The 20,496-nt window shown below is 44.0% G+C and overlaps 1 protein-coding gene across 1 annotated transcript in view; it reads left to right on the top strand.

The window, feature by feature from the left end:
• The window catches only part of AK4 (adenylate kinase 4), a gene marked incomplete at its 3' end in the record, with an annotated part of 71,978 nt that overhangs the window by 904 nt on the left and 50,578 nt on the right, over positions 1–20,496 (top strand). The gene's annotated exons all lie outside the window — the stretch shown is intronic.

The raw sequence follows: 20,496 nt of genomic DNA, 5'->3' as shown, positions 1-20,496 counted from the left end.
CAAAGGGCCGGCGAGGGGCCGGGTCTCTTCGGTCCCCGGGCGCCCTTCCCCCGCCCGCGTGTGGTAGTGCAGGCTCCTACGTGCCGGGGCGCATGCAGCCGGTGGCCCGCTGCCGTGCGGCTTAACCGCGCCAGGGAGGAGGCCGAGGCTAGTTGGGAGGAGGGTGGGAGGTGCACGCGGCCCCTCTCTCCGCGCGGGCTGCTTTTGCCGTGGCGAGAAGCCGGTTACCACCCAGCTGAGGAGCGAGATCCAGGCATCTGAAAGCCCCGAGCTTCCCTCTCGCCCAGCTTCCTTAAGGCCAAGCCATCCCCGTCCCTCGGCCGCCTCCTACCCCGTCTACTGCGTCCCTGGTGACCCAAAGCGTCCCCTCCTCTCGCCCGAGCCCCCCGGGCCGAGCGCCGCCCACCTGTGGGAGTCGGGCGGGGCCGCGCGCTGGGGAACCTGTGGCGCCGCGGGGCTCGCAGCCGCGCGCTGCTCCAGACCCTCCGCTCCGCCTGGGACCTCTGGGCAGAGCCCTGGGTGGCTTTGAAAGGCCTGTCTGTTCCCTGCCGCCTTCTAAGGTAAACTCTCACCACTCACTCCCCCCTCCTCTTCAAGCCGGGGCCTGGCCGTTAGGAGACAAGGAGACTCGTTCTGATAAATTACATTTTGAATCCAGCTTCCCTGGAAATGGCTTCTTGAGAATGCCTCCTTTGGCTTGCGTGGTGAATTGGGGGCTATAGATCTCCTGCTCGCTTAGCCTTTCAGTACGGCCCTTCTCCTCTCTCCTCCCACCCCACGTTCACACCAGTTCATAATGAATTGGCGTTCAAAGGCGAGAGGGAGCTGTGGTGCTCCTGCGAGGTATATATACATGGCCCTTCTGGGATGCAGATGCTCACGATTAGCAACTCCTTTATGAAAACTTGTTATTGCAGACGGGGTGCTTCACTGTGGCTTCTGTTCTCATCAGTGTCCTAGGTGGTTATGGCCTATTATGGGCTAATTATCCAGGGATCTTCATTACAGAAGCACAGATTAGTTTGGTGAGGTAGGTGGAGGACGGTGCTGGAAAACAGAAAGCCTGAAAGCGGGGAATTAAGATGTATCTCAAAGGCGGAGTTTTATTCATTATCTCTTAAGCAGGTTGTAAAAAAGCAAGCTTTTATTTTGATCTTCAAGAATCCTGTCACCCACCCTCAACATACACAAGTCCGAGTTCTGTGTACCAGATTGCACCTGGAATTTTCTCTTGTGGGTATTGTTACCACGATTGGGTCTATTTTAATTTTAATACCACATTCAAATGCATTTTATTCCTTCCGTGTTTGGAATGCAGTTTGGGCAGGGGTGAGAACTCTGTGAGAGGGAAGGCTGGCTCTCTACCCAAGGGTTTTGTGGTCAGGTGGGGCTTCTCGTGGTAGGCATAATGAGGGGAGGAAACTGCTGGGTGGGAGCCCATTTTTCTGCATTCTCTATAGCAACTGACTTGGTAACTTGTTTCTTCTGGCATGAAGGGCTTCACACCATCCATCCTGGTTCTGGATTAGTGGCTCTTTCCATTTTTAAAGAGAATATGATGGGAAGTAGTTGATTTCTGCACTTTTTTAGGGGTTTTGAAAACTTTCCACTTGCTGTTTTCCTTTATTTTGTTCATTTTAACTTTCCTTTGTTCTGAATTTTAGTTTCCATTCTCTTTCAAATGCTTTCACTTCCCTCCCAGTGTTTCTCCCTGGAGTAAGAAGTGACTCTGCAATGTTTAAATTATCTTTTTCTGTTGGGAATCAAGTAGTTTATGCATGAACAATTAAAAAGCTTTATCCGGGAAAGAAGAAGAGAAGGAATAAAGGACAGTGATTCGTTTTGAAAGTGGCCTGTTTCTAGTGGACTTGGAGGGTGTTCTCAGATTATTTTTTCTCTCTCAGAAGGTCTAAGAGTCTTACCGGCTCATTGCCTGGTAAATAAGAAAACATTCCACAGCCTTTATTTTTTCTGTTAGCTGCTGTTTGCTTTTCCCTAATTTCCTGGTAGAGAAGCACAAGGATCCCTCTGTAGGTACCCCTTTATAGCTGAAGGTTTGAAGGAGATGATGAAGCACAGCAAAACCCCAGGAAATAAAACCTTGGTAGGAATTTAAGTTGGAAAGTAGCTCAGGCCATCTGCTGCAGCCTGGATTGGGGCATACTCCTGTCCACGAGGTTTTCCTGCAGCCACTCCCTGGTGGCTTCTCCAGGGAAGGGCTGGCTACTCTTTGCTTTTGGGCAGTCTTCCCTCACCTGCCCTGGCAGAATTCGTCTCTTTCCTCTGCACCTAGCCTGTGGATTCTGTTGCTGCAGTCACACACAGTTATGATGCAGTGCAGCAAATGCCTTCTGATTTATCCAGTAGAGACTTACTGAGTACCTGCTATATATATCAGTGTTCTAGGGGCTGGGGACTAGAGTGATATTTTTTCTACCTTTACCATGTTCCAGTTTCCACTGAGAGACTTAAAGGACAGGGATCTGACAAATTGCCTAACGCATAAAAGGAGTTCAACAAGTCTGATGAAGGCATGGGTCACGGATTCTATCTACATTTTTCCCAGAAAGAATCAAACAGCCTCTAGCGATCAAGTCCATTTTGCTTAATTAGCTCTATGATTTATGGTAAAAGTTTGTATTTACTGTGGATCTGAGATTAGCCTCATGATAGATGTCACCCGTTGGCTTTGCCTAGTCTGCCTAGAGTAGTGCAGGCTGAGACTTATCAAATACCTTATTTGAAGACCCACCCCCAAGTCTTTGGCTTACATTTTCTTTAGCAAGTGAGTGAGTAAATAGATGGGAGAGTTCTCTTAGACTGCCAGAAGCAGGGTCCTACAGTCTGTCATAAAGAATATTAGCTTTCCTTGGGGCTTCCCTGGTGGCGCAGTGGTTAAGAATCCGCCTGCCAATGCAGGGGACATGGGTTTGAGCCCTGGTCCAGGAAGATCCCTCATGCCGCGGAGCAGCTAAACCCGTGCATCACAACTACTGAGCGCGCCTGCCACAGCTACTGAAGCCTGTGTGCCTAGAGCTGGTGCTCCTCAACAAGAGAAGGCACTGCAGTGAGAAGCCCGCGCACCGCAACGAAGAGTAGCCCCCGCTCACTGCAACTAGAGAAAGCCCGCACAGCAACGAAGACCCAAAGCAGCAAAAAATAAATACATTTATTAAAAAAAAAAGAATATTAGCTTTTCTCTATGTGTGCGTGTGTTGTTTGCAAGCATATGCATGAGCCTGTGTGTGCGCGCGAGTGCATGCGCACACACAGGAACACACTGAGCTGGCACTCAGTAGTGAGTTCCATTAAAATTTATATTTAGTGGTACCTTCTTTTGTTGAGTGATGGGTGACTGAAACTTCCTTCTGAAGGGTGTGAGAATCCTGTTTTAAGGATTATACTGGATCTACTATCTCAAGTGCAGGAAAATTGGAAAGTTTCCATTTGGAAGCATCCTGGACTTGAGAAAAGATGTTCAAGAACAAACCTGTTTCTGCTCTTAATATTAACTGCAGCTCTTGCTGAGGTTTGCAGATGGGACTGGCATTTCAAATTAGTCAATGGGCTGAGCCTCTCCTCTGAAAAGATGACCTAGTTCAGAGGGCTTAGGGGTTTTTTGTTTTTTGTTTTTTTATACTCATTAAGTATAAATGTGTGTCTTTTCTTATGTAAGAATGAAAACTTCTGAGAATTGGAGAAGTATTAAAGAGACTGATGTTCAACAATGTATCTAAAACAACTTTAAATAGTTCATCTTTTTGTAGATCATACAAAGTCTTGGCTTATTCTGCAATATCTGGAGTATGGTATATTCCTTTTTTTTTCTCCCCTAGCTTGGTGAGACTCGGAATGTAGCCCAGGTCAAGGGTCTGACCAGCTTGGAGGCCTCTGTCCAGTCTACAGGTCCACTTCTACATCCCCCTACTTTTTCTGGTTTCTTTGTCTGAGGGTTTTCCCGTATACTTCGGGAGAACTATTTGACTTGAATAAGGTGGCCCATGACAGTAAGACTGACTTTGTCACATTCACAGCTGAATCTGAGCATCCTTCCGGTGTGGTCATTTTTTAAAGTAGCTTTTTCTGATCAAAGTCACGCCTTGTAGAAAATTTGGAAAATGTGAAGCTGTGGAAGAAACTGAAAAGGCAAGTGAAAATTACCCACAATTCCACCCCAACACTTGGAAATTCCACAGAAGTTATTTTACTTTTTTTCTTTTCTGTGTATTTGCCCCACTACCCCCAACAAACTTGGTGTCCTATTAGTTGATAACCGTTCCCCCTCCCACTTAGATATGTATTGTAAGCATTTTCCTGTGTTCTTAACGCTTCTTCAAAAACATTTAAAATTTCTGTATTATAGTCCGTTCAGCAGATATTTTTTTGAGTATCTTTTGAGTACTCAGATATCCCTTTGTTCTTTTTTTTCTTCTTTTTTTGTCGGTGTCGGGTCTTCGTTGCTGCATGCAGGCTTTCTTCTAGTTGCAGCGAGCAGGGGCTACTCTTCATTGCAGTGTGCGGGCTTCTCATTGTCGTGGCTTCTCTTATTGCAGATCACGGGCTCTAGGCATGCGGGCTTCAGTAGTTGTGGCTCGTAGGCTCAGAAGTTGTGGCTCATGGGCTCTAGAGCACAGGCTCAGAAGTTGTGGCTCACGGGCTTAGTTGCTCTGTGACATGTGGGATCTTCCCAGACCAGGGCTCGAGCCTGTGTCCCCTGCATCGGCAGGTGGATTCTTAACCCCTGCGCCACCAGGGAAGTCCCTCCCTTTGTTCTTAGAGGTGAGAGCCCACAGCAAGGTGAGGGGATGTGGACATTGAGGAGACAGGAGATAGCACATATGGAATAAGCAGCATAGTATTTGATAAAGGTGCCTGTTATGAAGGAAATGAAAGGGTGATGAGTTAGTGATGAGGCTAAGGTGATTATCCTAAGTTGTGTGATTAGGGAGTGCCTCTCTGGGAGGTGAGTAACCGCAGGGATGAACATATAATGATCCAGGAGTGGAGTGTTCCAGGGAGAAGGGACAGCAAGTTTGAAGGCCCGAAGGTGAGACTAGCACAGCTTGTTTGAGGAACAGAAAGACAGGGAATATGATTGGTGCCTGGTGAGCAAGGGGGGTGTGGAAGGAAGTCATGTGGAGCCTTGAGGGTCCTGGGAAAGATTGGACTTTAAAGGCACTGGAAAGCTATTGAAGGGTTTTATAGGACAGCAGCACGAGTGGATTGACCTTCTAAAAGTTGACTTGGGGTTCTGTGTGAGGTGACAAGGGTGGTACCAGGTGGATGAAGAGAGTGGACCGTGGCTTGGACTGGGCGGTGGCAGTGAGAAATGAAGGGCTTTAGGGTGTGTATGAAGGCAGGGCTGACTGGAAGGCATGAGTTGGCTCTGAGGGGTGATGGAGGCAAAACAGTGCACAGTGAGTCCTAGGATTTTGGCCTGAGCCTCTGTGTCAGATGTACCTTAGGGTTGAACTAGAGTCTGCCTAACCAGTGTGGTATGGAACACTTGGGTTATTTGCTGTTTAGTAATGCTCTTATGAACATCATTGTATGTAAACCATTGAGCAGATATCCTCTCCTTGGGATAGGTTACTGGGAATAAAATGACTGGATCAGAATAGTTTTTTAAAAAATATATTTTATTTGTTTAGTTTCACTGGGTCCTAGGTGTGGCAATTGCGGCTCGCAGGCTCCTTAGTTGCAGCTCGCCAGCCCCTTCTTTGTAGCTCGCCAGCCCCTTAGTTGTGGCATTGCAAATTTTTAGTTGTGGCATGCATGTGGGATCTAGTTCCCTGACCAGGGATCGAACCCAGGCTCCTGCATTGGGAGTGCAGAGTCTTAACCACTGTGCCACCAGGGAAGTCCCCAGAATCGTTTTTAAACCATAGGGTAATGAGAGGTTTGGTACAATATTGCTTCTGTTTTATGTTTTGGTTTTTTGGCCCCAGGCATGTGGGAACTTAGCTCCCTGACCAGGGATCAAACCTGCACCCCCTGCATTGGAAGGTGAAATCTTAACCACTGGACTGCCAGGGAAGTCCCACAAGAGTTTTAAACTTAGCTTACAAACATCCAGACAAGGTTTTGGTGTAAAGGTATCTAATAGGTGCTACTACTATATTCATGTAATTTTTGGCTTACTAAATATTTTATTTAAGTACAGACATAGATACACATACATTTGTACCTATGGTTTTTTTTTTTTTTCCAGCCATGCCGCATGGCTTGTGGCATCTTAGTTCCCCAACCAGGGATTGAACCCCGGGCTCTCAGCAGTGAAAGCGTAGAGCCCTAACCACCGTACCACCGGGGAATTCTCGGTACCTACGTATTTAAACTCTTTCCTTGTTTTTCTGATTATAGAAATAGTTTGTATTAAGTTATCAAAGGTTTAGAAATCCAAGAAAGATAAGGAAGCAATAAACTTGTAATCACACTAACTGGGAGGAAAAAATACTGTTAATACTTTTTATATGCAGTATATCTTCCAGACTGTTTTTCAAGAATATATTATGTATTACTATTTTAAAAATTGCTTGTTTATTTCACAATGTATCATTTAATATTTTACAATGTCATTGAAGTCTGTTCTTTAATGTGAGTTTAATGCTTTGTACTATTTCAGTATAATTTTTATTCCACTCTTGATTTTTTGGAAAGGTAATACATGCAGATGGTAAAATTTTCAAATACACTAATAGTGGAGTGGAAGATCTCTCTCCCATCCTGCCCTCTGGTTCCCCAGTTACTGTCCTCAGGGATACCTACCTTTTTACTTTTCTTGGATGTTCATCCAAAGAATTTGTGTATACATATATCTCATGTATGTATAGTGGTGCCTCTTTTAAAAAAAATGTACACATATATACTTTGTTTTGCCTTCTTTTTTTTTAAACTTTGAAGTATAGCTTCGACATTGGTTTCTACTAGCACTTATCAACCTACCACGTTCTTTAAAAAAAAAAGGCTGGATGCATACTCTTATTGTACAACTGTACCATTGTTTCTTTAACCAACCATTCTCAGGTGTTTTGGTCTCCGGACCTTTTAACATATAAAAATCACTGAGAACCCCAAAGAGCCATTTTTTGTTGTTGTTGGGGGTAGGAGTTTATTAATTTATTTATTTTTGCTGTGTTGGGTCTTCGTTTCTGTCCGAGGACTTTCTCCAGTTGTGGCAAGCGGGGGCCACTCTTTATCACGGTGCGCGGGCCTCTCACTGTCGTGGCCTCTCTTGTTGTGGAGCACAGGCTCCAGACGCGCAGGCTCAGTAGTTGTGGCTCACGGGCCTAGTTGCTCCGCGGCGTGTGGGATCCTCCCAGACCAGGGCTCGAACCCGTGTCCCATGCATTAGCAGGCAGATTCTCAACCACTGCGCCACCAGGGAAGTCCCTAAAGAGCCTTTTTTTATACAGGTTCTCCCCGTAGATACTAACTGTATTAGAAATTAAAACTGAGAAAATTTAAAAATATTTACTAATTCATTAAAGCTAACAATAATAAACCCATTACATGTTAACATATGTCTATAAAAACATAACTATTTTCCAGAACATACGCAATGAGAAAGAGTAGTTTTGTTATGAGTATTTGCAAATCTCTTAAGTTTGGCTTAATAGAAGAATGCTGGATTCTCACATCTGGTTCTTCACTCAGGCGGTGTGCTATTTTGTTTTGGTTAAAGTATTGGAAGACTATGTGTCTTCACCCAGATATGTCGTTAAAGGGGGAACTCACAGACTCCTGGAAGGGTCTCATGGACCCTCAGGGATCCTTGGACCATACTTTGAGAATGGCTGGTTTAACCAGTCCCCTGTGGATGGGAGGGTAGGTTATTTATAGTCTTTCAGTATACAAAGCATGCTGGGCTGAATGTCCTGTAAATATGTCTTCCAACAAATGTGTGAGTGCCAAGCAGTGTTGGCTTATGGGACAGAAAGAGGTGAGACAAGGTCTGTTCCCTGAAGGAGCTGCTAAGTTTATTGGGAGAGGCAGTCAGGCAAACAAGTATGAAGTCGTGAAAGGGAGCAAGATGAGCGTTTGTAGGTCCTGGGGACATAGGGAAGAGGCAGCCTACCTGGCATTTAGGAGGGGGTAGGGTTTGGGAAGGCTTTTTAGAGCTGGAGGAGACTCCTGAGCTGAGTTTTGACAAATGAGCCCATCTGCAAGGTGAGGAAAGGTGGTTGTTGCCACACAGAATCGGAACTCCCCCTCTAGAGCTTGCTTGTGGTTCACAGGGATCTTTTGTGTGCTTTTGTGGCTTGATCACACCTTGTATAATATCGTTTCAGACCTCATTCATCTCTTAGCTGTACGTACCATCAAAGGAAAGGGTTATTATTATACCTGCTCCAGATCACCTTTTCCAGTTTCCATTACTTGTGCTTACCTTTAAGATACATACACAGAGCTTCCCTGGTGGCGCAGTGGTTGAGAGTCCGCCTGCCGATGCAGGGCACACGGGTTCGTGCCCCGGTCCGGGAAGATCCCACATGCCGCGGAGCGGCTGCGCCTGTGAGCCATGGCCGCTGAGCCTGCGCATCCGGAGCCTGTGCTCCGCAATGGGAAAGGCCACAACGGTGAGAGGCCCGCGTACCGCAAAAAAAAAAAAAAAAAAAAAAGATACATACACATATGGTACCAGGAAACCTTTAATCTTCTGCCTCAGGCTTCCTGGAACTCACGTGATGGCAACTGATCATGAAACTAGTAAACTGGGTACTAGACTATTAGCTATAAATCCACCCATTGGGAAGGGCATATAGAGTTGCCTCTTAAATTGTTGAATGGTATGTAACAAGTAAATTGCCAAGTAAATTGTTACATGGTATTATGCTAGTCTGCTCAGTAGCACTCTGTGTGGTCCATATTGTGAGAAGATTTAAGACTCAGAAATTGTTTTTCTTGTAAAGTTTTAGACAGTATGCTTTCACAATGGATCAGATAATATCAACTACATATTGTCTTTTATCAAACTAGATAGATACACATTTTTATTCATATATTTTTAAAGCAGGTAGTAGAGGCTTTGGATTACTCTGCCTTTTTCCCTCCACCACTTGGTATTTAGTTCAGGTTGGACTTTAAGACATAGTACAAAAGGTCTCATTTGTAGAGCTTCCTGCAGTCCAGTTAGATGGCTGATGTTATATTTTAACAGTCTCACTCCAAGTTCCAAGAGTTCTTGTACTGGTTAAACGACAGGTCCAGCAGCAAGCATCCCTTCCTTAGCCAGAAAGACTGATGGTATTGAAATAATGCAAAGTCAGTCCTGCTCATCAAATTCCCAAGAAGCTAGAAATCAACTATTTTCTGTACTAAAGCACTTTTTTGTATCACAGCAACCTGTGACCCTGGCACTTTGTAATTCTTGTGACTGTAATTCTTGTGACTTGATCGTTGTAACTAACGTTTGCAGTGGGTCAAGCATGCGCTAGGCCCTGCAGGGGCTAATGTACGCACATTCTCTAGTTTACACACACATCTACAGGGCAGTTGGAATACATCATTTTACAAATAAAGAAATGACCTCAGAGAGGTTGAGTTACTTACCTTAGGTTAAACAGTTAGTTAAATAGAGAAGCTAGCATTCAAACTTGGGACCACATGGCTGGGATTAAACTTCCCATTATGTCGTGCTGCTATGCAGGTACTCCAGTAACTACTGAAACTCCACTTCATGTCTTAGAAATGCCACACTGGGACAGGAATGGCAGGGAACCTTTGCAGCTTAGTTCTCCACAAGTCCACTGAGATTCGGCTTTAAGGGTGACCTAGAGATATGTGGTTTGTTCTTATCATTCTGTCCTTAAAACATTAAAAGAAAAAAACTAAAAAAGGACCCACTTCCTCCTTTCTCCTAAATAAAGGGCCAGAAAAGGTCTGAAATAGAAACCATGTGTAATTGTGAGGAGGCAGAAATTGCTTCTCATCAAAATGGTAAGATTTCTGGAATAGTACCTGCACTTGTTTTTTTATTAGTTGTTTGACAGATGTTTCTATGCCTGCGTTAGGTGGGGGGAGGCATGCACAAGTGCCCTTGAAGCATTTATGGTTTAAGATTCAAGTTCTCGGTTCCACGTTATAGTCCTATGAGTCACGGTGGGGTGTATGTGGGTGAAGTGTTGGTCACGGACACGGTCGGGGAGGGTGTTATGCAGAGGTACCTTTCTCCCATAATGCCTTTCACACTTCCATTAATTTCTCAGTCTGTTTTCAGTCCCATCACTTCCATGAAGCTTTTCCACAGCTGTTGCAGCTACATGTCAGTTTCTAATCTGGAATTTCTCTCATCCCCATCTGTACCTCTAACATGGCATTTATTAATACCTCCCTGTGAGATGATCTATTTCATAACTTCAGTTACAATCTTTCACCATCTGAATAGTACGTTCATTAGCGTCAGTGCAGCTCAACAGATGTTTTGATAGCCTATTAGGGCAGGAGGGACAAACAAAGGAAAAATAATCAAGATAAATTGTACACCTTATGCCTTATAAGTACTATGAAGAAAATGTAATAGTACAGTGACAGTGACTGGGAAGACCACTTGGGAGTGTGAAGTTGGAGGAGGGCTGTCTGAGGAGATGATGTATAAGCTGAGCTCTGAACATGCGTGTGGAAGCCAGGTATATGTAGACTTGGGCAGAGGGAAGACCATGTGACAAGACTGTAATATAGGAGTGAGCTTTCCATGAGTGGAGAGGAGAGGAGGCAGGTGTCTCAGGAGCACCGTTGAGTGTGGAGGAGATGGCAGAAAAGGAGGCTGGAAAGGTAGGCCTAGGGCCTTGCAGGCTGGCCAGGAGTTTGGGCTTCATTATAACTGGATGAGAAGTGATGGGGTTTGTTGTTGTTGTTTTTTGTTAGTTTTGTTCACTTTTTATATATAACAGCTTTACTGAGATATAACTTGCTTATAGTAAAGTTTCTCCTTTTAGAGTGCACAAAGCAGCGCCTTTTAGTATATTTTATAGAGTTGTGCAACCATCACCACTATCTAATTTCAGAACATTTTCATTACCCTGGAAAGAAGCCCTGTACCCATTAGCAGTCATTCCCCATTCCCCCCTCCCTCCAGGCCCTGATAATCACTAATCCACTTTCTGTTTGTATGCATTTGCCTTTTTTGATGTTTCGTATAAATGGACTCATACAATATGTGATTTTTTTGGAGCTGGCTTCTTTAACTTTGCATGTTTTCAAGATTCAACTATGCGGTAATATGATAGGTATCAGTACTTCATTCCTTTTTATTGCATGATAATACTCTGTTGGATGGCTGTACCACATTTTGTTTATTCTCTCATTTGCTGATGGACACTTGGGTTGTTTCCTGCTGTGAACCTTAGTATACACGTTTTTGTGTGGACATATGTTTTCATCTCCCTTGGGTGTATACCTAGCAGTGGAATTGCTAAGTCATGTGGTAACACTATGTTTAACATTTAGAGCAACTGCCAAATTATTTTCTAAAGCAGCTGCATCATTTCATAGTCCCACCACCTATGAATTGAGTTTTCCAATGTTTTCACATCCTCATCAGTGCTTGTGATTGTCTTTTTCTTTTTTCTTTTAGCCTCCCTCCTGGGTGTGAAGTGGTGTCTCATTGTGGTTTTGATTTGCATTTCCTTAAGGACTAACGACGTTGAACATCTTTTCTTGTGCTTCTGACCATTTGTATGTCTTGTCTTCGTTGGAGCAATGTCTATTTAAATCCTTTACCAGTTTTTACGATTGGCTTATTTGTCCTGTATTGCTGAGTTCTTTATATATTTTGGTTATAAGTCCCTTATTAGATACATGATTTGCATATATTGTCTCCCATTCTGTGAATTGTCTTTATCTTTTTGTTTGCGTTTTTGTTTTTTATTGGGCCGCACCATGTGGCTTGTGGGATCTTAGTTCCCCGACCAAGGATCAAACCTGGGCCCTCGTCAGTGAAAGCACCGGGTCTTAATCACTGGACCGCCAGGGAATTCCCTGTGAATTGTCTTTTTACTTTCTTTTTTTTAAAAAATAAATTTATTTATTTATATATTTATTTTTTGGCTGCATTGGGTCTTCGTTGCTGTGTGCAGACTTTCTTAGTTGCGGCGAGCAGGGGCTACTCTTCATAGCGGTATGCGGGCTTCTCATTGTGGTGGCTTCCCTTGTTGCGGAGCATGGGCTCTAGGCACGTGGGCTTCAGTAGTTGTGGTGCATGGGCTTAGTAGCTTTGTGGCATGTGGGATCTTCCGGGACTAGGGCTCGAACCTGTGTCCCCTGCATGGACAGGCGATTCTTAACCACTGTGCCACCAGGGAAGTCCTACTTTCTTAATGGTGTCCTTGGAAGCATAAAAGTTTTGAATTTTGATGAAGTCCAGTTTACCTGTGTTCTTTTCTTCTTTTGCTCTTGTGATTTTGGTGTTGTGGCTAAGATACCATTGCCTCATCTAAGGTGAAGCCACTGTTTTTAAATATGGAATTGACAATCTGGTTCACATTTTTTTCAAATTAGTTTTTATTGGAGTCTAGTTGCTTTACATGATTCACATTTTTTAATAGATCACTCAGGCTGTTTGGAAACTGGACTGGATGGTTCTAGAGTGAAACTTCCAAAGACAGGTAAGAGGTTGTTACAGTATCCACAGACAAATAGGTAGACTTTAAACTTCAGTAAGTATTTGTTTAATCAAGGTATTCTAATAGCATCCTGTTAGATGGGATGTTTCTCAGGGAAGTTCATTTGGAAGTACCCATGTAGGTTTGGCATAGCAAGTAGTTGGCACGGAGGTTGGCTCCATGGCATAGAGGAAATATAGTTGGGGTTTGGAGTCATGCATACCTCGGGCTCGACCTCTAGTAATTGTGTTGTCCTTCTGTTTTCCTTTGAATTTGTCTTGTTTCCATTCTTGTCCAAACAAAAATACTTACATTAAAGTTAGGTGTGTGCCTCTTTTGGAAGACTCCCTTAACGTAAAATAGCTTTTTAAAAGTTGTGTCATCATTAAAAAGGGCAGTTTTCTAACTTTACCTATTTGTCTGATTGGATAGATTTTTCTCAAGGTCTTTTAATATACAGGGTAGCTGACATATCTGATTCAACTTTTGCTTTGCTTGGTTTTCCTAAATTCTAACACAACTGCTTCTGTAGTTTTTCTCCTACATGACCCCTGTAGATCTTGGTAAAAATAACCCATGTGGTTTGCAGGAGAGCTATAAAATATTGATTGCATGTATGAGTATAGTTTCCCAGTTTTCTTAAATGGTGACTATAAATACCAACCCAGGACATAATTTAGTTTTTCCAAGAGGGAGACTGATTTTCAACTTGCATTACTTCAGTGGGCTTAGTTTTTTTTTAAAAAATCAGGGGTACAGCTTGGATTGAGATGAAAGTGCAAAACCTTTTCATTGAGCTCATAGTTTTGTTTCAGTTTTCTGGGGTTCTTAGGAACTAAACACTATGCATAACAATGACTATTAGTTTAATTATTTGTTCCATTTCTTAACATCTTAGAATTGGAAGGGATTTTAAGTCCTTCTGTCCAAGTGGCCATTCTGCGCTAGATCCCCTCTATAGAAGCTGACAGCCAACTTGCAGGCTCTTTCATTGCTGGACAGGTCTAATTGTTGGAAGATTTTTTTTCCTTATACTGATATGAAAGCCAACTCCTTGAAACTGTCATCCACTTATCCAGCTTCAGTCTTTTGGTGTCACATAAATTAAACCCACTAGCTCTTCAGATAATTGAAAATAGTTGCTAGGCACCGCTTCCCTGACTTAAGTTGCCTTTTTTTTCCCCCCAAGAGAAACAGCCCTAGTTCCCCCAGCCATTCTCCCCATGATACCATTTCTAGATTCTTTTGCAGCCTGATTTCACTACGACCCTTTTAATCTGCAATGGCCACCCTTCCGAACAACTGGCTAAATGTGGCAGGATCATTGTAGCTATGTTACCGGAAAGCCAGGTTCACGTCTTGGTGGGTGTCAAGCCAAAACACACAACCAGGGTGAAGAATGGGAGATGGAAGGACTTCTTATTACTTTACAGCAAGTAATTTGGGATCTTTCTGAAAGCAGCATCCCCAAACAGCAAAACTGGGGAAGTTTTAAGCTAAGGGGACATGCATATTCATGAAGGGGCTTGAGCAGAGGAGAATTCAGCTTAGAATTGGGGCAAAGGTCTAAGTCTTGGTTGATTGAAGCCTAGTGGGTCAACATCATCATCCTGTCCTCCACCTGGGTGGGGGCTTCAGTTGCTGCAAAACTCAAATATGTATATTGTGTTGTGTATCCCTTGAGGAGGAAATAGGACTCTGCTTTATCACTGGACTATTGTTTGACTGCCTTTTCTCTGTTCCTACATTCCTTTGTTCCCTTAAGATCATTGATTACTGAGACCTGTTCAAGGGCAAGCATTGTGGCCAAGCCTTAGATCACAAAATGGCTTAGGCCAAAATGGGTTCTCTCATGTCAAGAAAGCCATTCCTAGTTCTTTTTCTCCGGGACCTTCTAACCTATCTGCTTACAGTTAGAATAGATTTACTTCTGTATCCTACTCTAAATGAACATGTCATTTGGGAGTATTTCTGAACGTTGTCCTGCAGTGCACAGTGTAGTTCAAGTAGCCTTGTAAAGCTGACAGTATTTGAGGGTATGTACTAGGGTCATCTCAGACCTAAGTACAGACACCAGCTACTCCAGACTACTCAACTCTATAGTCCTGTCCTTGAGTGAGGGTCCAGAGATCCTCTCTCTTCCTTGGCTCCTTCTGAAGGTTAGAATAGCTAAAAAATTAGGGACAAATTAGAAAGATTCCAGGACGAATTCCAGATGGAATTAATCACTTAGTCTAAAGATTGCAGGACACGGATCAGCGATGAACAACTCATGACTAAATTTACCCAGATTGTCATTAATTATAGTTTCTTTGGATTGTTTTCCACATATTATTTTATGAAACCCAGGACTGTAGAGACTTAGGTTACTGAGTGAGAGTTGGAGTGCCTGGTGCACGGTGAGGCCAAATGAACGGAGAAGTCGGAGTTTGGAGCAGACAAAGTTTTATTGCAGGGTCAAGCATGGAGAACGGGTGGCTTGTGCACAAAAACCCCAAACTTCCTGATGGTTTTTGGGGAAAGGTTTTTTTGGTTTTTTTTGGTTTTTGTTTTTGTTTTGTGGTACACAGGCCTCTCACATGGCTCAGTGGCCATGGCTCACGGGCCCAGCCGCCCCGCTGCATGTGGGATCCTCCTGGACCAGGGCACGAACCCGTGCCCCCTGCATTGGCAGGCGGACTCTCAACCACTGTGCCACCAGGGAAGCCCTGGGGAAAGGTTTTTATAGGCAAAATTTGGGGTGAGGGCTGCAGGGTGTGTGACTTCCTTCTGATTGGCTGGTGGTGAGGTAACAGGGCGGTGCTCCAAGAATCTTGAGCTCAGCCTGAAGTTACGTTCCTCCAACTTCCACCTGTGTGGGGCCTTAGTTCCTGCAGAAGAACTCAAAGATATTGTTATGTATATCCCTTGAGGAGGAACCTGGATCCTGCTTTAATCCCTGCACTGTAGTTTCTTGACTGTGCCTCCTTTGTTTCTTCATTCCCTATTTCTCTGATTAGTAGCTGTTTGAACCTGCCCTTTGGAACTCAGGGAAGGTTTAGGAGGCTGAAGCCTTTATCCTGCAAATAAGAAATGGGGACCTGGAAAGGCTTTTGTGCCCAGGAGCTCCCCACAGGGTCCTGCTCTGTTTCACTTATGCTAAATATTTTAGCGATGCAAAGCTCTGAGATGTAGTCTTTAAGAGTTTGGGCTCTGACCCACATAGCTGGGTTTGGAATCTGACTTGGCCACCCTACCTGTATGAACTTGGGTAAAGTAGCTAACCTAACCCTAAACTTCTTGTGTAATGGTAGAGCTACCTCACAGGGTTTCCTTGTGCGTATTAAGTTAATATGAGTTGGCAGGGCTGAGGCTAGGATGAGATGAGCAAGGCATTTTCCTTGAGTAAAAGATTTAAAGGGGTGCCAAAAAAATCAATAAACAAGGTAAGTGGTAGTGTAATGCAGTAAAATGAACAAATGCCAACATTTTAAATAAAGACCAGATCCGACAGGACTGAGATTAGGGTGAGGTGAGTGAGAATGAGTTGTGTGCAGGGTTGGATCCTCTTCAAAATTTTCATAGTTTTTCATCATGGACTTTTTCCTGAATTTGATATTTGAAAACACTGGATTAAAATATCTATCTTGGTTACTAGAGCTTGTTTTCTCTTGTACCCTCTCCAATTTTTTGCCCAAGGTGAGTGCCCTGGTTGCAGGCAAATGTGTTGTGTGTTGATGTCTGTTTGTAGTTATGCAGGGATGCAAGTCTGTTTGCAGTTATGCAAGTTATGCAAGTCTGCTATGTAGTTATTGCAGGGATGTTAGTTTTGTGGAGGAAATGCATTCTAAGAGCCTTGTGGAAGGATTACTTTCCCCAGCCTAGATATTTCTGTGACGTTATCTCAGAGTGCCAGTCCAAATCTCGTAATCAAGGTCAGTTTTAGGTTTCCAAATGTAATGCTTCAAACACTGCTGAAGTTCACACCCCAGAGAATAAAAAATGCATGCACTGAGCTTATGTCTAGGGGAATCCAGCCAAACCAAACAGCACTGCAACATTGATTCTCCTCAATGGTGGGGATTGTGAAAGACAAACACAGATGGTGGCTGAGCCGGAGCTGGAACTACTGTTAGTCGGTAGGAGATGTTCTAAGTGACAGAAGGCAGGACCCCACTGGGGGTTGGGAAGTGGTGTTTCTAGAAGTTGAATTATGGTGATAGAGTCTTTCTGTAATTCTGGTTCTGCTCCAGTTTGCCTTTAGTTATACAGGCCTGATGCTTTTTTTTTTTAAATTAATTTATTCTTGGCTGTATTGGGTCTTGGTCGCTGTGCAGGGGCTTTCTCTAGCTGCGGCGAGCGGGGGCTACTCTGTCGCGGTGTGCAAGCTTCTCATTGCGGTGGCTTCTCTTGTTGCGGAGCACGGGCTCTAGGCGCGTGGGCTTCAGTAGTTGTGGCACACGGGCTCAGTAGTTGTGGCTCGTGGGCTCTAGAGTGCAGGCTCAGTAGTTGTGGCACATGGGCTTAGTTGCTCTGCGGCATGTGGGATCTTCCTGGACCAGGGCTGGAACCCTTGTCCCCTGCACTGGCAGGCGGATTCTTAACCACTGCGCCACAAGGGAAGCCCCAGGCCTGATTATAAACATGTCCTGCAAATCTTTTTCATAGTTAGTGACCAGTGAAGGGCAAAAAAAAGCTGCAGAATGTTTTAAACCATGTTCTTGACAGTCCAGATGTTACATAGGCAAGGCAAGCTATCTGCTGGGCACCACCCTATTGCAGTAGTCTTTCCTTCTTTCCTTATACAGATTTATCCAATGTTGCTTTTTGCACAAAGTAAGAGAAATAGTTGTTCTTAAAAGGTTACGTGAACTGGGTGGGTGTTGTTGATGCTTTGCATAAAATACGTAAAACTAAATAAACTAATAATCACCATAGCAGTTTTCATTGGCTTTGATTAGGTTTAAATTTACCTGCAGGTTTTCTCATTTTGTTTTTATGTTCCAAAGAGTGGAATCCAGTTATATACTTGAGAAGTGGAATGAGTTAAAACATAACTTCATTTTGTTGGCTGCTGCCAGACAGTGGTGCTTTGCTGTGTCGAGGTGGCTCTATTGCATGAATTTGATCACTTTTAGAGACTCCAGGTATCTTCTGGCTTAGCATTTAAAAAAAAAAAAAAGGGATGAGAAATTCTTGTCTCAAAAGAGTGTATGTCACCTTCTTTGTACCAGTTTTTAGAGAACAGCTGTGGCAGTTGCTGAGCTATATATGTCTGCTTTGTTTTCCTTCTTTCATTTGGTGGGTGGAGAAAGTGTGAAAGTTTTAAGTTGAGTCTAAAATTGTATATCTGGTGGAGCATTCAATTGCATGTATGTGCATATCTAGCAGAAGGTGTAGAGACCTGAGTGCATATTCCACACTCAAGTGTAGTGTAGAATTCAGCTTCATCGAGGGGCCAGCAAACCAGTGGCCCTTTCATTTACAAGGGAAACATCCTCAGTTATTGAGGAACTCCTTTTGGAATAGAGGCAACTAACTGGGCATACATTGTCCTAGCCTGAAAGCAATCCTTTGGTTTAATGGGCGGAGGTTTATGTTTCCTGTTGGGTAATTTACCAGCTCATCTTCAGATTAGTTAGTGAGGTAAGACTTCCAGAGTCAGAGAGTGAAATCCAGTGCTTTCTTCTCTTCCTCCTCATTACTTCTGCTTCTGGGCCAGCTTGGACTGAGTTTTAAAGAGATTTGCAAACCACACATCTTGGTCGTTAGTGTTGAGTCATTACGATGTGCGGCCTGGTAGTGACTGTGCTCAGGCATAGACGTGCTCTCATGGTGTGGGTGATGGGCGACCCTGGGGAACAGTCTGTGGCACTCGGCTGGTCCTCCAGCATTATCTGTTGAGTTAGGAAGACTCAGGTTCCCATCACCTGCTTGGTCAGTACACAGCATTTCACTCCACCATCTACGGTACTGGCCACTCAGTAATCACTCCTTTTTCAGATTTCACGCTTCCCTGGAATTCTTCACTTCCGCTTTTCAGTCTTATAAGGGCTGCCGTCTTCTGCATTCCTCACTCCTTGTTGGACATTAATCTTCTTCTTCCAGAGGACTCCTAATCTAAGGTGGTTGTATTAAAGGTTTGGGGGTGATGAAGGTTAGAGTCTGACATAAGCAACATCTTGACATGGCATATTATTATTATTTTTGGCCACACCATGCAGCTTGTGGGATTTTAGTTCCCCAGTCGACCAGAGATCGAACCCGGACCCCCCTGCAGTGGAAGCATGGAGTCTTAACCCCTGGACCGCCAGGGAAGTCCTGACATGGCATATTAGACACCACTGTCTGAAAACCTGTCTGCCATTCCCTACACACCCCTTTAGCCCTGCCTGCCCCTCTCCTACCTTCGAGTTCAGTTTACCTTCCTGTTCTTCTCCCTTCTGGAAATTTTGCTCTTTTTCTATCTACCAGCTTTCAATCATCCAAAACCTGTTGTTACTTTCTTATCCAGAGCAGTTTACCTTTTCAGCGTCTACCCCACAGATAAATCCTAGCCCTACCTTTGCTGAGCCAAAAACTCATTAAATTGCTTTCCCTGAATGAAGTGTAGACATAGGCTTTAAAACTTTAGTGTGTTTTATAAATCTTATTAAATTTTAGATAAAAGTTTCTTATGTCCCCTCAAGTACTTCTAAGAAAGAGAAGAGTATTATTAAGACTCAGTTTCCCAAGACTTCCCTGGTGGCGCAGTGGTTAAGAATCCGCCTACGAATGCAGGGGACACGAGTTCAAGCCCTGGTCCAGGTAAGATCCCACATTGCTGCGGAGCAACTAAGCCTGTGCGCCGCAACTACTGAGCTCACGTGCCACAACTACTGAAGCCCGTGTGCCTAGAGCCCGTGCTCCACAACAAGAGAAGCCACCGCAATGAGAAGCCCGCGCACTGCAACGAAGAGTAGCCCCCGCTCACCACAACTAGAGAAAGCCCCTGCGCAGCAACAAAGACCCAACACAGCCAAAAAAAATAAATTTATTAAAAAAAGAGACTTAGTTTCCCTTTGCCTAGGACAGACCCTCAAGTGTCAGGGTTTATTTATTTATTTTTCTTGCTACATTTTGCTTTCCTTCCTTTTTAAAAAATTCTATTTTTATTTGTTTACTTATTCAACTTTGAAAACCTCTTGAAGGCATCCTTTGCTCCCTGAGGCTTAGTTTAAGTCACTCATCTAGACCAGACCTGCAGTTGAGATGTTCTCAGTTCAGAAGGGGAGAGGGCAGATGGCTGAACAAAGGATGGCACTCTGGGAGGAATTGGGAGGAAGAGACTAGTTGCTTGAGGAAGTGGAGAAAGGCTTGGAGGCAGGGCCAGGGAATCCAGCACTTACTGGCATGTAAGATACAGGCTCTGGGAATGCATCGCCTGGGAAGCTAAAGCACTTCGTATCTCCATTTCTTCAACTATAAACCAAGGATAATAATGGTACTACCTCTGGGACTTCCCTGGAGGTCCAGTGGTTAGCACTCTGCTCTTCCACTGCAGCGGGCACAGGTTCAGTCCCTGGTGAGGGAACTAAGATCCCACATGCTGTGTGGCGTGGCCAGAAAAGAAAAAAAAAATGGTACTACGTGTTAGCCTTGTTGTAAAAATCAAATGAGACAATGCATATAAGTGGCTTGAGTAGGGCTTGGCCCAGTGTTTAATTTTTTTAATGTGACCCATAATAAGGTTGAAATAAATTTCTAGGCCCAAGATGGAATTGCTTCTGCTTGGTGTGCCACACCAGCAAACCGAAACTCAGGTAAGTTTCGTGTCCATGTCAGTGTTCTGCTTGACCGTAAACGTGGTACATCCAGTCAGCCAGTCCCCAAATGCCAAGCCAGCTCTAGGTCTTCTTACCCTAAACCAGATCGA

The sequence above is a fragment of the Grampus griseus genome, assembly GCF_964374135.1.
Source record: "Grampus griseus genome assembly, chromosome: 1".
In the NCBI taxonomy this organism is placed as follows: domain Eukaryota; kingdom Metazoa; phylum Chordata; class Mammalia; order Artiodactyla; family Delphinidae; genus Grampus; species Grampus griseus.
The sequence above is the reverse complement of the archived record's forward strand: the minus strand, read 5'-3'. Positions and strand labels throughout refer to the sequence as shown.